This window comes from Muntiacus reevesi, chromosome 8 (genome assembly GCF_963930625.1).
Source record: "Muntiacus reevesi chromosome 8, mMunRee1.1, whole genome shotgun sequence".
NCBI lineage: Eukaryota > Metazoa > Chordata > Mammalia > Artiodactyla > Cervidae > Muntiacus > Muntiacus reevesi.
In genome coordinates, this window is record NC_089256.1 from 5,328,060 (window position 1) to 5,345,938 (window position 17,879).

Sequence of the window (17,879 nt, forward strand, 5' to 3'; positions counted from 1 at the left end):
ACAACCTCAGGGACCTCTGGGACAATGTGAAACGCCCCAACATTCAAATCATAGGAGTCCCAGAAGAAGAAGACAAAACGAAAGGCCATGAGAAAATACTCGAGGAGATAATAGCTGAAAACTTCCCTAAAATGGGAAAGGAAATAGCCACCCAAGTCCAAGAAACCCAGAGAGTCCCAAACAGGATAAACCCAAGGCGAAACACCCCAAGACACATATGATTCAAATTAACAGAGACCAAACACAAAGAACAAATATTAAAAGCAGCAAGGGAGAAACAACAAATAACACACAAAGGGATTCCCATAAGGATAACAGCTGATCTATCAATAGAAACCCTTCAAGCCAGAAGGGAATGGCAGGACATACTTAGAGTAATGAAAGAGAATAACCTACAACCTAGATTACTGTACCCAGCAAGGATCTCATTCAGATATGAAAGAGAACTCAAAAGCTTTACAGACAAGCAAAAGCTGAGAGAATTCAGCACCACCAAACCAGCTCTTCAACAAATGCTAAAGGATCTTCTCTAGACAGGAAACATAGAAAGGTTGTATAAACGTGAACCCAAAACAACAAGGTAAATGACAACAGGACCATACCTATCAATAATTACCTTAAATGTAAATGGGTTGAATGCCCCAACCAAAAGACAAAGATTGGCTGAGTGGATACAAAAAAAAAAAAACCTATATATTGCTGTCTACAAGAGACCCACCTCAAAACAAGGGACACATACAGACTAAAAGTGAAGGGCTGGAAATAAATATTTCACGCAAATGGAGACCAAAAGAAAGCAGGAGTCGCAATACTCATATCAGATAAAACAGACTTTCAAATAAAGGCTGTGAAAAGAGACAAAGAAGGACACTACATAATGATCAAGGATCAATCCAAGAAGAAGATATAACAATTATAAATTTATATGTACCCAACATAGGAGCACTGCAATATGTAAGGCAAATGCTAACGAGTATGAAAGAGGAAATTAATAGTAACACAATAATAGTGGGAGACTTTAATACCCCACTAACAAATATGGATAGATCAACTAAACAGAAAATTAACAAGGAAACACAAACTTTAAATGACACAATGGACCAGCTAGACCTAACTGATATCTATAGGACATTTCACCACAAAACAATCAACTTCACCTTTTTCTCAAGTGCACACGGAACGTTCTCCAGAATAGATCACATCCTGGGCCATAAATCTAGCCTTGGAAAATTTAAAAAAATTGATATCATTCCAGTCATCTTTTCTGACCACAGTGCAGTAAGAATAGATCTCAATTACAGGAAAAATAATTGTTAAAAATTCAAACATATGGAGGCTAAATAACACGCTTCTGAATAACCAACAAATTATAGAAGAAATAAAAAAAGAAATCAAAATATGCATAGAAATGAATGAAAATGAAAACGCAACAACCCAAAAACTATGGGACACTGTAAAAGCAGTGCTAAGGGGAAAGTTCGTAGCATTACAGACTTACCTCCAGAAACAAGAAAAAAGTCAAGTAAATAACCTAACTCTACACCTAAAGCAATTAGAGAAGGAAGAAATGAAGAACCCCAGGGTTAGTAGCAGGAAAGAAATCTTAAAAATTAGGGCAGAAATAAATGCAAAAGAAACTAAAGTGACCATAGCAAAAATCAACAAAGCTAAAAGCTGGTTTTTTGAAAAAATAAACAAAATTGACAAACCATTAGCAAGACTCATTAAGAAACAAAGAGAGAAGAACCAAATTAACAAAATTAGAAATGAAAATGGAGAGATCACAACAGACAACACTGAAATACAAAGGATCATAAGAGACTACTACCAGCAGCTCTATGCCAATAAAATGGACAACTTGGGAGAAATGGACAAGTTCTTAGAAAAGTATAACTTTCCAAAACTGAACTAGGATGAAATAGAAGATCTTAACAGACCCATTGCAAGCAAGGAAATCGAAACTGTAATCAGAAATCTTCCAGCAAACAAAAGCCCAGGACCAGATGGCTTCACAGCTGAATTCTACCAAAAATTTAGAGAAGAGCTAACACCTATCTTACTCAAACTCTTCCAGAAAATGGCAGAGGAAGGCAAACTTCCAAACTCATTCTATGAGGCCACCATCACCCTAATTCCAAAACCAGGCAACGATGCCACAAAAAAAGAAAACTATAGGCCAATATCACTGCTGAACATAGATGCAAAAATCCTTAACAAAATTCCAGCAAACAGAATCCAACAACATATTAAAAAAATCATACACCATGATCAAGTGGGCTTTATTCCAGAAATTCAAGGATTCTTTAATATCCGCAAATCAATCAATGTAATACATCACATTAACACATTGAAAGATAAAAACCATATGATTATCTCAATAGATGCAGAGAAAGCCTTTGACAAAATTCAACACCCATTTATGATTAAAACTCTCCAGAAAGCAGGAATAGAAGGAACATACCTCAACATAATAAAAGCTATATATGACAAACCCACAGCAAGCATTACCCTCAATGGTGAAAAATTGAAAGCATTTCCCCTAAAATCAGGAACAAGACAAGGGTGCCCACTCTCACCACAACTATTCAACATAGTGTTGGAAGTGTTGGCCACAGCAATCAGAGCAGAAAAAGAAGTAAAAGGAATCCAGATAGGAAAAGAAGAAGTGAAACTCTCACTGTTTGCAGATGACATGATCCTCTACATAGAAAACCCTAAAGACTCTACCAGAAAATTACTAGAGCCAATCAACGAATATAGTAAAGTTGCAGGATATAAAATTAACACACAGAAATCCCTTGCATTCCTATACACTAACAATGAGAAAACAGAAAGAGAAATTAAGGAAACAATACCATTCACCATTGCAACAAAATGAATAAAATACTTAGGAGTATATCTACCTAAAGAAACAAAAGACCTATACAGAGAAAACTATAAAACACTGATGAAAGAAATCAAAGAGGACACAAAGAGATGGAGAAACATGTGTTCATGGAAGAATCAATATTGTCAAAATGGCTATACTACCCAAAGCAATCTATAGATTCAATGCAATCCCTATCAAGCTACCAATGGTATTTTTCACAAAACTAGAACAAATAATTTCACAATTTGTATGGAAATACAAAAAACCTCGAATAGTCAAAGTAATCTTGAGAAAGAAGAATGGAACTGGAGGAATCAACCTGCCTGACTTCAGACTCTACTACAAAGCCACAGTCATCAAGACAGTATGGTACTGGCACAAAGACAGAAATTTAGATCAATGGAACAGAATAGAAAGCCCAGAGATAAATCCATGAACCTATGGACACCTTATCTTCGACAAAGGAGGCAAAGATATACAATGGAAAAAAGACAATCTCTTTAACAAGTAGTGCTTGGAAAACTGGTCAACCACCTGTAAAAGAATGAAACTAGGACACTTTCTAACACCATACACAAAAATAAACTCAAAATGGATTAAAGATCTAAATGTAAGACCAGAAACTATAAAATTCCTAGAGGAGAACATAGGCAAAACACTCTCCGACATGAATCACAGCAGGGTCTTCTATGACCCCCATCCCAGAATATTAGAAACAAAAGCAAAAATAAACAAATGGGACCTAATGAAACTTAAAAGCTTTTGCACAGCAAAGGAAACTATAAGCAAGGTGAAAAGACAGCCCTCAGATTGGGAGAAAATAATAGCAAATGAAGCAACAGACAAAGGATTAATCTCAAAAATATACAAGCAACTCCTGCATCTCAATTCCAGAGAAATAAATGACCCAATCAAAAATTGGGCCAAAGAACTAAACAGACATTTCTCCAAAGAAGACATACAGATGGCTAACAAACACATGAAAAGATGCTCAACATCACTCATGATCAGAGAAATGCAAATCAAAACCACAATGAGGTACCATTACACGCCAGTCAGGATGGCTGCTATCCAAAAGTCTACAAGCAATAAATGCTGGAGAGGGTGTGGAGAAAAGGGAACACTGTTGGTGGGAATGCAAACTAGTACAGCCACTATGGAGAACAGTGTGTAGACTCCTTAAAAAACTGGAAATAGAACTGCCATATGACCCAGCAATACCACTCCTGGGCATACACACTGAGGAAACCAGATCTGAAAGAGACACGTGCACCCCAATGTTCATCGCAGCACTGTTTATAATAGCCAGGACATGGAAGCAACCTAGATGCCCATCAGCAGACGAATGGATAAGGAAGCTGTGGTACATATACACCATGGAATATTACTCAGCCATTAAAAAGAATTCATTTGAATCGGTTCTAAAGAGATGGATGAAACTGGAGCCCATTATACAGAGTGAAGTAAGCCAGAAAGATAAAGACCACTACAGTATACTAACACATATATATGGAATTTAGAAAGATGGTAATGATAACCCTATATGTAAAACAGAAAAAGAGACACAGATGTACAGAACAGACTTTTAGACTCTGTGGGAGAAGGCGAGGGTGGGATCTTTCAAGAGAATAGCTTTGAAACATGTATATTATCTATGGTGAAACAGATCACCAGCCCAGGTTGGATGCATGAGATAAGTGCTCGGACCTGGTGAACTGGGAAGACCCAGAGGGATCAGGTAGAGAGGGAGGTGGGAGGGGGGATCAGGATGGGGAATACTGTAAATCCATGGCTGATTCATGTCAGTGTATGACAAAAACCACTACAATATTGTAAAGTAATTGGTCTCCAACTAATAAAAATAAATGGAAAAAAAAAAAAAAAACCTGCCTGAATCTTTATTTTGGTAGAGACAACTACAATACCTTATGCATCCCTGGCTCTAGGGAGAAGCATGAAGTTCAGGTTCAAAGTAGATTTTATATTCTCTTGCTTGGATTTCAGTGATTGGTTGATGATTGTATCACCATGGGAAAGCGAGACTCAGTATTAGGCTAGTGCATAGAAGATAGAGACCTGGAAAGGAATGACTCCTTGATCAAACCAATCTTGAAGCCCACAGAAACCCTAGATTTTCTAGTTGCATTAATCAATAAACCCCTTTTATTTTTTTAATTTGTTCTGTCTTAGAGTAAAGCCACTATAATAAAGAGACCAAAAAAAAAAAAAAAAAAAAAAACCCAAATTTGTTGCCAAAATAGGATGGTAGTTTCCTTTTTTCTTGTGTTATATTTTGATTTCACCACCTAAGGCTGACAAAGCAGTTCTGTTCCATGAGGCTATTTAAGGACCAAGAAAGAACGCCCATCTATTCCTTTGCCATCATTAGCATTACATTATTTTTGGAGGGATAGCTGAAGCTGGGTCACTGCCATGTCTATAGCCCACCCTATATGAAGAGGTGAAAGAGAAGCTGGAGAAACATATCCCCAGTGTTTTTAGGGCCAAAGCTTAGAAATGGCAAGCATTATTTCTATTCACATATTATTGGTCTAAATTTAGTCACATGGCCCTACCAAACTGCAAAGCAGAGTGGGCAATGTAGTCTCTAGCTGCCTGCCTAACTAGAACTTGGGAAATAGATTTAGGAGACAACTAGCAGTATGTCACACAATTTACCTTTAATTTTCTATTATTACATCAAAAGTTCTGAGATATCATGGACTTCCCTGACAGTAGAGTGGATAGGAATCCACCTGCCAATGCACATGGGTCCGATCCCTGATCTGGGAAGATCCCACATGTCATGGGGTCACTAGGCCTGTATGCCATAACCACTGAGCCCTTGCAGTGGAGCCCACAAGCCATAGCTGCTGAAGCCTGTGTGCCTAGAGCCCGTGCTCCACAAGCGAAGCCCCCACAGTGAGAAACCCGCACACTGCAGTGAGGAAGAGCTCCTGCTCACCATACTAAAATCCATGTGCAACAATAAAGATTCAGTGGAGCCAAAAATAAATAAATTATTGAGAAGTTCTGAGACATCATTATCATAGCATGAAAAATTCATGTTAACATTTTTATGTAATGAGGTAAATATTATAGAAACATAAAAGGCAAAGCATTTTCCCCCCTTCGATCTTGCCTTAAGGATAAAAATTACAATTTTATGAAACTATTTGTAGGGCACACTTAACCTATTAGAAGGTTCTTGGGGATTTCCAAAAAGTTTTATTTGATCCATTGTCTCACAATTTCCTCTAACCTGGTCCATTATCTGCTTTTCATTCAGTCTTTTGCTTTATTTCAAAGTACAGAGTCCAAAATAGTCTGTTACTGAATATTTTGAGTTGTCTTGCTGAGCACATACAACACTAAAATGTTTTTGCATTAATCATTGCTTTTATTTGTTCAAATAAGGATACAGGAAAAGTTAATGGCATTTATAGAAAGGTGCATCAACCAACCAAAGCTTGTCAATATTTTTATGCTCTGGCCATCTGTGTGTAAGTGGCTCATTTTAGTTATATAATTTCATTTAAAAATTTCAGTAGTGGAATATTTTAGTAGTGGAATATTTTAGTGGAATATTTAGTTGAGGAAACAATATTACAATTTTACTTGAAAAAAATTTACTTCCTTTTTAAAAATGGCAGCATCCAAGAGCTGACAAAGATTTAAAGTGGACTTTATTTTTTAGGATTATATATATTTTTAGAGTACTTACAGATTTACAGCAAATTTGAGAGGAAAGTACAGAGTTTCTTCTTATATACCCCTCGCTCCCACATGTGCATAGCCTCCCTCCTTATCAATATCCCCCACCAAAGTGGTATATTTGTTACAGTTGATTAATCTGCCTTTGTCACATCATAGGCACCCAAAGTTCATAGTTTATATTAGGATTCACTCTTGGTGTTGTACATTCTGTGGGTTTCAACATATGTGTAAGGACAAGTATCTACTATTACAGTATCATACAGAATAATAGTTCCACCGCCCTAAAAATCCTTTAAGCTCCTCTTGTTCATCTCTACCAACCTCCTATCACTGGCAGCCAGTGATCTTTTTACTGTCTACATAATTTTGCCTTTTCCAGAATGTCGTGTAACTGGCATCATACAGTATATAACCCTTTTAGAGCTTCTTTCACATAGTAACGTGAATTTCAGTTTTCTTGAGATCAGATCTCAAATATACCATCCTTCTTCTTTAATAGTCCAGCTAAAAGTTTTCACATTAAGTAACTTTTTTTTTCCATTTGAAATATTATGATTCCACATTAGATCTAAAGTGAGACTGTTAAAAGCTTTGGCTATTAATTACTGAGGTTTCCCAAGTAGCCTGTTTTTACCCTATTGACCTCCAATATTTTGTTTTCATAACTAATATCAAAAATTTACTTTCCTACGAAGGGGATTTCCCATGTAATGTCACTTCTTTCCCTTTTCAAATCCTATGGTTTGTAGATACAAACATATACATATATTTATTTACAAATACGTATATGTTTTGAAATTTTAAGATTTTAGTATATTTAAAAGTGACAAGATGTTTTCTGTTACCCAACACCTCTTGAACAATTAGGTCTATGGCTATTACCTTTTTTTAGTCATCTTCTGAAAAGTTCTTTTTAAAAAGAAGTATTAGTGTACCAATAAGATGAATTATGGCAATATGCAATACCTACATTGTTTGTTAAAGAAAAATTTAATAAAGAATCATAATTATAAATCAATTAATCTTTTATTTGTTTAAAACATACCATTTAATGATAGTATTGTATATTGTACTGGCATGTCACTAAATTTAACTCATATTGATTAATATAAAGGTAAACAAGTAGAACTATAAAATAAAATATTTATATGCTTTGCCTGAACTCCAAGTTGAGACACTCATTGCATGCCATGTATTATTTAAGTTTCCAATTAAAAATCATAACATAACATAATTTTATGTCTGGGAAATTGCAGAGGTTTGAAGAAAAATGTATTTCTTTTTCAGTTGTTTTCCTACACTGACATGTGATTCTTAAATTCTTATTACATTTTGAAAGAGATTTATTCATCTGTAGAATAGTTTAAAAAAATACACTTGCACTTTACAAATTCTTTATTGCAATATCAGTGACAGATACACTAAATATTGGTCAACAGGTTCAGTGGTCTTCAGAGTAGGGCACCTCCATACCTTAATCACTATGCAAATTGACCCAGTGGTGTGAGGGAAGAAAATGTTAGAACATACAATCTTGTTAACTTTTGAAAATCTGATCCATTTAAAGTGGCTATTTTTATGAATTATTATATACAATATTTGTACAGCAACACATGTATGTTATTTATAAATAAATAATAGATGTAGCACTTCTTTTTTTCCTAATAGTATTGCCCAACTTAAAAATTTTGTAGATGCTGACTCTAGATATAAACATTATTGTTCTCTTTTGTATGGCTCATACCTCATATAGTGCTTGACACAGAGTAGAGAGACTCAGTAAACACTTGTAAATGAATAATTAATCAGAATGGGTAGAGAAGAGGCCCATGCATTATTTAAACCTGGGAATGCCATAGAAACAGGTCCAATATATAAATAAGCAGAGTAAATGTTTTCCAGACTTTTTTTAGGACACATAGACTTAGTGGTTGCTGTGATACTGGATTGTTCCAGGAAGCATAGAGCCTCCTGTAATACATTTCTCCCATTTTTTTTAACTTTTTGTAGAATTAGAACAAAAGCAAATAAATAAACTTAAGTGGCTGATAGGCTAGAATTCCATTTGAACTTAATGAAGAGGGGATTAGGGAAGAATTTACTATTGACTCTAAAAATATGGAATGGGAGCAAAATGAGGTATTGACACTGACACTTACAAAGCCATAACTTCGGCTAATGTTCAAAGCTTGAAGAAGGAATATAATTTAAATTTGTTATGTCTTTATATCTTTAAGTTTATATAGGTTTCTTAGAGTCTTTAAAATTAAGTATTAAGGAGAAACAAATTCAGGAGAGGATTCTTTTTAAAAAGGAATGAGTGCTTAGCTTCTCATACAGAAATGACAGTCCTATTGTTTAGGAGGGAATGTCAGTATTTTCTCAGGCACCTGCAGCGTGGGCCTCAGCATGGTGTTGGAAAGGAAGAAAATAAGATTGCTTTTGTACAGTTGAACTTGGTGATCAAAGCAGACTATGTATGCAAAGTAACTAGAGAGATAGGAGTCTTGGCTACATGAATTACCATGTCCAAAGGAAGACTTGCCAATAAGGTGGGGGGGGTACTCAGTCAAAGAGCACCTGCTTACCAAGCAGCTGGATTTTATAGCATTTGATCTCCAGTGAGTCTTGGTGTAGTTATGGATGCAGGGAATGATATCAGTGAACTTTAAAGGGTTTTTCTGCTTTTTTTTTTTTTTAAAACAAGACCATCTCCCTTCTGAAGTTCAAGTTAGTGTTTCTGCTTGATATGATTTTATCCCAACAAGGGGCCTTCTGAACAAATGGCCTTTTTCTAATTTGGCTGCTTACAAGGGCTCACCTACAAGGAGAAAAATATACTGATGATATGAATTTGGGGTTTTCCCGATTCTTGTGACAGTGGTTTCTTAAAGTGAACTAATTAAGTGGTTTCTGATGATGTTTGGGGTTCAAACTGAGAAGGTGACTATACTGAAGAAGCTGGCACTCCAATCTATGAGAGTTCTTGTTATGCATGAACTGGTGTTTTCTTTTAGTTCAAATTCATCTTAGGAACCATGAACCTTGCCCAGGTCTTATCATTCTTGAATGAGGATAAAAGTGAAGTAATTGGCGTTGCAAAATGGCCTGAATCATTGGGAGTCCAGTGAACTAGCCTTTGCTTAAAGAACTTAGTTTGGCTACTTCTTCTGTGTTCTCTCTCCTGTACCCAAAAAGGAATTTGAACACAAAGCACAAAGTCCTTTCACTTCTGTGTAAGAGAACAAAGAAACTACAAAACTAGAATTGCTGAATAACTTGGACATTTTTTATGAATTTTCTTAAAAGGGCTACATGGTAATTTTTCACTATTCATCATACAGCAAACAACCCTCCCTGCCCCCCAACATCCCTCCCCCTCACACAAAGACACCTATATTAGAAGTTCTTCTTCTCAAGGCTTTCACTGTTGAGCAGCTATTTAAAAATGAGTCTCTTTCCCCATACCTTCTCTTTGCAAGTATGTTCTATCACCCACATACCCTGTACTTAACAGTCCTCAGCCTAGACCCCTCCAAAATCCTGCTGGACATCTGGTTTGCCCTCTCCAAGAAATAAGAGATGACTTCTTATTTTAGTATAGGCACAAATTCTTTAAAAATATGAAAATAGCATATTGAGAGAAAATGATTACTCAGACTTTTGAATTAGGTAATAAATGACCTTATCACAACTATAAAAGAAAAGGCTTTGAAAAGAATTCCAAGGAATATTTGAAAGTATCTACCAATGAAGAAATAAATGCATTTATTTTTAATATTACAGAGTCAATTGCTAGAAAAACCTTCCTCCTGATCTCAAACTATTATCCAGGTTACTGTATTTTTTAAAAAATAAATTGGTGGTCTTTTATTTTTCTGTTATTATAACTATACTATAAATTCATTGTACATATTTTTCCCCAGCTTTATTGAGATATGATTGACATCTATATTGATTTGATACATGTATATATTGCAAAATTATTATCCCATAGCATTAGCTAACACCATCACATTACATAATTATTACTACTTTTTTTGTGGTGAGAATATTTGAGATTTACTCCCTTGAAAGAAAAGTGAAAGTGTTAATCACTCAGTTGTGTCCAACCTTTTGTGAACCCACAGACTGTAGCCCACCAGTCTCCTCTGTCCATGGAATTCTCTAGGCAAGAATATTGGAATGGATAGCTATTCTCTTCTCCAGGGGATCTTCCTGACCCAGGAACTGAATTCAGATCTCCTGCATTGCAGGCAGATTCTTAAAGGTCCTTGTATGTTGTTTTTATCATATTTTAAGGAAAACCACTTGGCTAGACTTGGCCCTATGTCAAACCACATGATGTTTCTTTTCTTTGAACTTCATTTTCTTCATCTGTAATGTAGAATTAATATTTGCCCTGCTACAAGATTAAATTATATTATAAATATCTGTGTAATAAGGGAAATTTTAACAACTGGCACCACGGTCCTTCCTAGGGAGAAAGTTAGGGGACAACTGTCTATATGCTAGAACATAAGGTAAGATTTTGGGGTTTTTTGCCTTTGAGATTGTTTATCCCTCCCATAGAGATAGCAACCTTAAATTCAAATCTCATGAGACATTATTTCAGAAGTTTCATGTTGGACGACTAAGAATTGTTTGGGGAAGACCTGCCTGAAACTACTTCAATCAATGTTAATTTCAATTGTTTATAAAGGTCACTCAAGAGGCTCAGTTACAAAAAAGAAGGCAAAGAAATTTAACCGAGCTGTAATCTCTATTCCCCAGTACAATCTCTCAATTGCAAGTGTTGAATGTCATTGTGAATAAGACTTAAAGGTCACTTTAAAAAGCAATAAATTAAGTGGCTACATTATGGAGAACACAAATAACAGGTTGATTCTTATGGTTTGGGATAAAATTTCAGTGCAAGCAGGCTGACTGGGTTAAATATGGTGTGTGTGTGTGTTGGCCACTCAGTTGTGTCCAACTCTTTGCACCCTGTGTCCTTCAAATTAGTTGGAAAGAAATGAACTTAATGAGTTTTAGAAAGCTGTGTTAAGTGACTCAACAATGGCTCTGTTGGTGGCAAAGACACCATGTCAAATATGAAGAATTTGTCTCCCCAAGTCCTGTGGAGCACCTGTACTTAAGTCCCATGGGCCTTCAAAGCCAACTGCTTTGGGGATTCCTCCTCCTGGTGCCAGACCTTCAGGCTGGGGAACCTGGCAGGCTCGGAACTCTCACTTTGGTGGGAGAAACTCTGCAATCTGTTCAATGAGTGGTGCCAGGAAAACTGTACAAACTACATGTAAAAGGATGAAATTAGAATACCCCCAACACCATACACAAATATATACTTGAAATGGATCAAAGACCTAAATGTAAGCCTGGGTACCATAAACCTTAGAGGAAAACACAGGCAAAACAGTCTTCAACATAAATCCTAGCAATATCTTTTTGGATCCACCTCCTAGAGTAATAAAAATAAAAGCAAAAATAAATAAGTGGAACCTAATTAAACTTAAAAGCTCCTGCACAGCAAAGGAAGCCATCAACAAAATGAAAAGACGGCACACAGGATGGGAGAAAATATGTGTAAATGAAGTGAACGACAAAGGATTAATCTCCAAAATATAAAAACAGCTCATGCAGATCTATGTAAAAAAAAAGTCAATCAGAAAATAGGCAGAAGATCTAAATAGATATTTCTCCAAAGAGACCATACAGATAGCCATAAAGCACATTAAAATATGCCCATCACTAATTATCAGAGAATGCAAATCAAAGTTGCAAAGCACCTCACACTGGTCAGAATGGCCATCATCAAAAAGTCTACAAACAAGAAATGCTGGAGAAGATATGGAGAAAAAGAGAACCCTCCTACATGATTGGAGCAAATGTTAATTGGTTCAACCACAATGGAGACCAGTATGGAGGTTCCTAAAAAAACAAAAATAGAACTACCATATGATCCAGCTGGACATATGCTCAGAGAGAACCATACTTTGAAAAGATACATGCACCCCAATGTTCATTGCACTGCTAGTTACAATAACCAGGACATGGAAGCAATGTAAATGTCCATTGACAGATGAATGAATGAAGAAGGTGTGGAAAATATATACTATGGAATATTACTCAACCATAAAAAGAATGAAATAATGTCATTTGCAGCAACATAGATAGACCTAGAAATTATCATACTAAGTGAAGTAAGTTAGAGAATGACAAATATCATATTATTACTCATATGTAGAGTCTAAAAAAAACCAAGCTTATTCACAAAACAAATAGATTTGCAGATATCAAAAACAAACTTATGGTTGTGAAAGGGGAAACACTGGTGGGGGGGATAAATCAGGAGCTTGGAATGAACATGCATACACTACTGTATATAAGATAGGTAACCAACAAGGACCAACTGTGTAACACAAGGGGATTCTACTAAATACTATGTGATAAGCTATATGAGAAAATGGTCTAAAAAAGAATGAATATATGTACATGTATATCTGAGTCACTTTGCTATACACCTGAAACTAACACAATGCTGTAAATCAACTATACTCCAATTTAAAAAAGCAATATAGGTCTTCTATAATGGATTCTTTTAAGTATGATTGTGTGATTAAATTGATAAACTCAATACTGTAAGTAGACATTTGACTATTCTATATCAATAATTTATATACATGTTTAAGTTGGCTAAAACTTCTTAAAGAGTATCTTCTCTTTTGGAAAATACATTCTTGGGTCTCTTATATTCAGGCCTATTTAGTATATTGATGAGCATCTTGTTGTAGAACTTGAGATGGAGAGACAAATTTGTTTACCCCTGAGGCAGGTAGAGAGAGGGAGGCAGGAAGATAGAATCTTCTGAAAGTATGGAGCAAGAATCTCCATGGAGAGAAGGGCCAGAGCACATTCCCCATGATGGAGAGACTGAAGGATAGGGGAAAAGCAGAGAGGAATATGTTCATCTGAAATTACCTATGGGCTGAAAGATAAGCCCTTCCAAATCTTCCATCAGACATAATCTTCAGAAAATTCTGTACACTTTCACAAGCTTTGGGAGAACAGAATTTTCTGAGGAACTCGAGAAGGGGGATGTTTTGCATCTGAGTTAATACTGGAACTAGGTCAGAAGGAGCCTGGTGGCCAAACTGACCTTAAGAATACAGAATATTCTCTGTCCTCTGTCCTCACCTTGTACTTGTGTAAAACTTGAGGAAGGCTCAGAGATTTCACCAAGCTAAAGTCAGGTCAGTCTCTCCCAGACTCCATGGGAAGAGGACCCAGATGATATGTGGGCCACGAGCATGACAGTTGGCAACACTAATTCATTTCGTAAAGTTAAGAACATATTATTATCTAATTTAATTACTATTGCCTTCTACCTAGTAACTTGTAATTACTCAGCCATAAAAAAGGAAAAATTTGAGTCAGTTGAAATGCAGTGGGTGAACCTAGAACTTATTATACAGAATGAAGTAAGAACAAGAAAAATAAATATCATATATAAACAGTATTAACAGATTATTAATCTGTTAATATGAACAGATTCCATATATCTGGAATCTAGAAAAATGGTACTGATGAACCTATTGGCAGGCCAGGAATAGACACAGATGTGGAAGAAACTCTTGTGAACACAGCAGGGGAAGGAGAAGGTGGGATGAATCGAGACAGTAGCTTTGACATATATACACCATCGATAAAATAGATAGCTAATGGGAAGTTGCTGTATGACAGAAGGAGCCCTATGCTCTGTGATGTGCTAGAGGGGTGTGATGGGGTAGAGGTGGGAGGGAGGCTCAAGAGGTAGGATATATATATATATATATATATATATATATATATATATGGCTTATTTGCATTGTTCTATAGCAGAAGCCAACACAAGAGTGCAAAGCAATTATCCTGCAATTTAAAAAAAATTAACTATGTCTGATACAAATACAGTGCAATATGTTAAATGTCCTACTCTGACTTTAAAAAATATTTCAGAGCTTTGTGTAATTTTATAACTCACATTAATTTTATCTTATTTCATTTGAGTCCTATTTTTAAAAAAGAATATTTGCATAATTATTAATTTGGAAATAAGTACTTTATGAAATAAATTATGGACCTAACAGAAGCAGAAGAGGTGACAAAATAAACAGAAGAACTATACAAAAAAGATCTTCATGACCCAAAAAACCATGATGGTGTGATCACTCTTCTAGAGTGAGACATTCTGGAATGCAGTCAAGTGGGCCTTAGGGAGCATCACTATGAGCAAAGCCAGTGGAGGTGATGGAATTCCAGTTGAGCTATTTCAAATCCTGAATGATGCTGTAAAACTGCTGCACTCAATATGCCAGCAAATTTTGAAAACTCAGCAGTGGCCACAGGACTGAAAAAGGTCAGTTTTCATTCCAATGCCAAAGAATGTTCAAACTACAACACAGTTGCACTCATCTCACATGCTAGCAAAGTAATGCTCAAAATTCTCCAACCCAGGCTTCAATAGTACATGAACTGTTAAATTCCAGATATTCAAGCTGGATTTAGAAAAGGCAGAGGAACCAGAGATCAAATTGCCAATATCCGTTGGTTCATCAAAAAAGCAAGAGAGTTCCAGAAAAATTGTCTACTTCTGGTTTATTGACTACACCAAAGCATTTGACTATGTGGATCACAACAAACTGTGGAAAATCCTTCAAGAAATGGGAAAACCAGACCACCTTACCTGCCTCCTGAGAAATCTGTATGCAGGTCAAGGGGCAACAGTTAGAACTAGACATGGAACAACAGATTGGTTCCAAATTGGTAAAGAAGACTGTATACTGTCATCCTGCTTATTTAACTTATACGCAGAGTATATCATGCGAAATGGCCGGCTGGATGAAACACAAGCTGGGGTCAAGTTTGCTGGAAGAAATATCAATAAATTCAGATATGCAGATAACACCACCGTTATAGCAGAAACAAAGAAGAACAAAAGAGCTTCTTAATGAAAGTGAAAGAGGAGAGTGAAAATGTTGGCTTAAAGCTCAACATTCTGAAAACTAAGATCATGGCATCTGGTCCATCACTTCATGACAAATAGATGGGGAGACAATGGAAACAGTGAGAGACTTTATTTTGGGGGGCTCCAAAATCACTGCAGATGGTGACTGCAGTCATGAAATTTAAAGACGCTTGCTCCTTGGAAGAAAAGCTATGACCAACTTAGACAGCATATTAAAAAGCAGAGACATTACTTTTCCAACAAAGGTCCATCTAGTCAAAGCTATGGTTTTTTCAGTGGTCATGTACAGGTGTGAGAGTTGGACCATAAAGAAAGCTGAGCACCAAAGAATTGATGCTTTTGAAATGTGGTGTTTGAGAAGACTCTTATGAGTCCCTTGGACTGCAAGGAGAGCCAAGCAGGAGATCCAACTGATTTCAAGGAGATCAGTCCTGAATATTCATTGGAAGGACTGAGGCTGAAGCTGAAGCTCCAATACTTTGGCCACCTGATGCGAAGAACTGACTCATTGGAAAAGACCCTGATGCTGGGCAAGATTGAAGACAGGAGGAGACAGGGACAACAGAGGATGAGATGGTTTGATGGCATCACTGACTCAATGGACATGAGTTTGAGTAAGCTCTGGGAGTTGGTGATGGACAGGGAGGCCTGACATGCTAGTCCATGGGGTCGCAAAGAGTTGGACATGACTGAGTGACTGAACTGAACTGAATGAAGCAACTTTATTCAAAACCTTTATTGATGACTGTCTCTTGGTATTTCAGACTTTTTATCTATTGCTATTAAAAAGAGTTTATTATTTGAGGCCTTCACACAGAGAAGGAACTCCTCCCTAATCTTTAGCCAAATATCACCTTAAGAGATTCTAGAGGAAAGAGAAGAAGTTGGGGAAGAGAAGGAAAGTGGAGAAAGAGAATAGAAAGAAGAAGAGGGGACAGAGAAGAGGAAGCTTGGGGAATAAAAAAGGAGGGAAATTTTCCAGCTCTTTGGGACTAATGGACTAAACGGCTTCAGTTGCCTGTTAGAGATGAGTGGCCTGCTTGACTGCAACTCTACTTATATAATGTCTGTTGTGCTTTGTTAATGGAAGCCTTACCCAATAAGACAAAAAAGGCCAAAACATATGCCTGTTTCACAGCTTTCCAAAGAAAACATTAAAATAACATTGACTTCCATGCACATATCATCAGACATTTTACAGAGGCTTTCACAACCAGTATTAAATTAGATCCTAACTGCAGACTTAACTGGTATGAGAGTCATTTTTATAAAATGCGAAAGCAGAAAGAAGGAAGGTGATTTGTGCAGTGTGACACAGGGGGTGATTGTGTGTGTATGTGTGGTTTAACACAACAAAAATTAATTTCTTGTTCCTACAAAGTCCATGAAATATGGATTTCACCTTGCAAGCTAACTATGATCGTTTGCGAGAAGCTGCCAATCCTCTGTATTGATGAGGATTCTGAGGTCATATTAGGAAAAAAAAACAAAATTAACAATGTCAGCTACAGGCACAGGAAGTGGGGTGTGCAACACGTGAACTCAGGATAACAAATGCTACTCCAGCCCTGAGAACAATATGGGGTCCTCTTGGTTGAACAAAGAATTTTCCAGTGGGAAGAATGAAAATATAAACAAGGTTAGCCAAAGACATTTTTTTAAATTCTTCTTTGAGTTGCTTCTCTCTGGTTGCCTCTCTCTGACCTCTTATTCTCTGTCAGTATGGAAAGTTGGAACCTCAAAACTAAATTCTAAAATATATTCTTCACATGAAGCTTTATGTATATGGAAGATAATGAGTGTCTGAAGGATAAGGTCAAGATTTTACAGTAAATGCAGGAGGATTGATAAGGAGAAGCAAAATTGGTTCTCAAGAACATTCCTAGCCACTGTTTCACGGTTGGTAGAACAATTGGATATATAATCAGGGAGTATACAACTTTGATTATAGTGGATTACACCAAGAGACATAATAATACTGCTATAGTTACATATCAGCAGTTAAGCCTCAAGTTCTTTTTTTAGAAAATAGCTACGAGTTTTGTAAAGCTACAAGTTTTACAGAAATAGATCCAAGATAACAAGAAACAAAAGGATCAGAGTAAAAATCCTTTGTGACTAAAAATGTGGCATACTGTCCCTCCCTTCTCCTCCATCTTAAAGCTCCTCAAAAATAAGTCCTTACTACACAAGACAGTAAACAGCAAAGTATATTTAGTTTTTAACTTAATTTTTTTTCAAGCATAAGATAGATGTCTGCTTTCAAAACATGCTTAAAATGATTTAAGA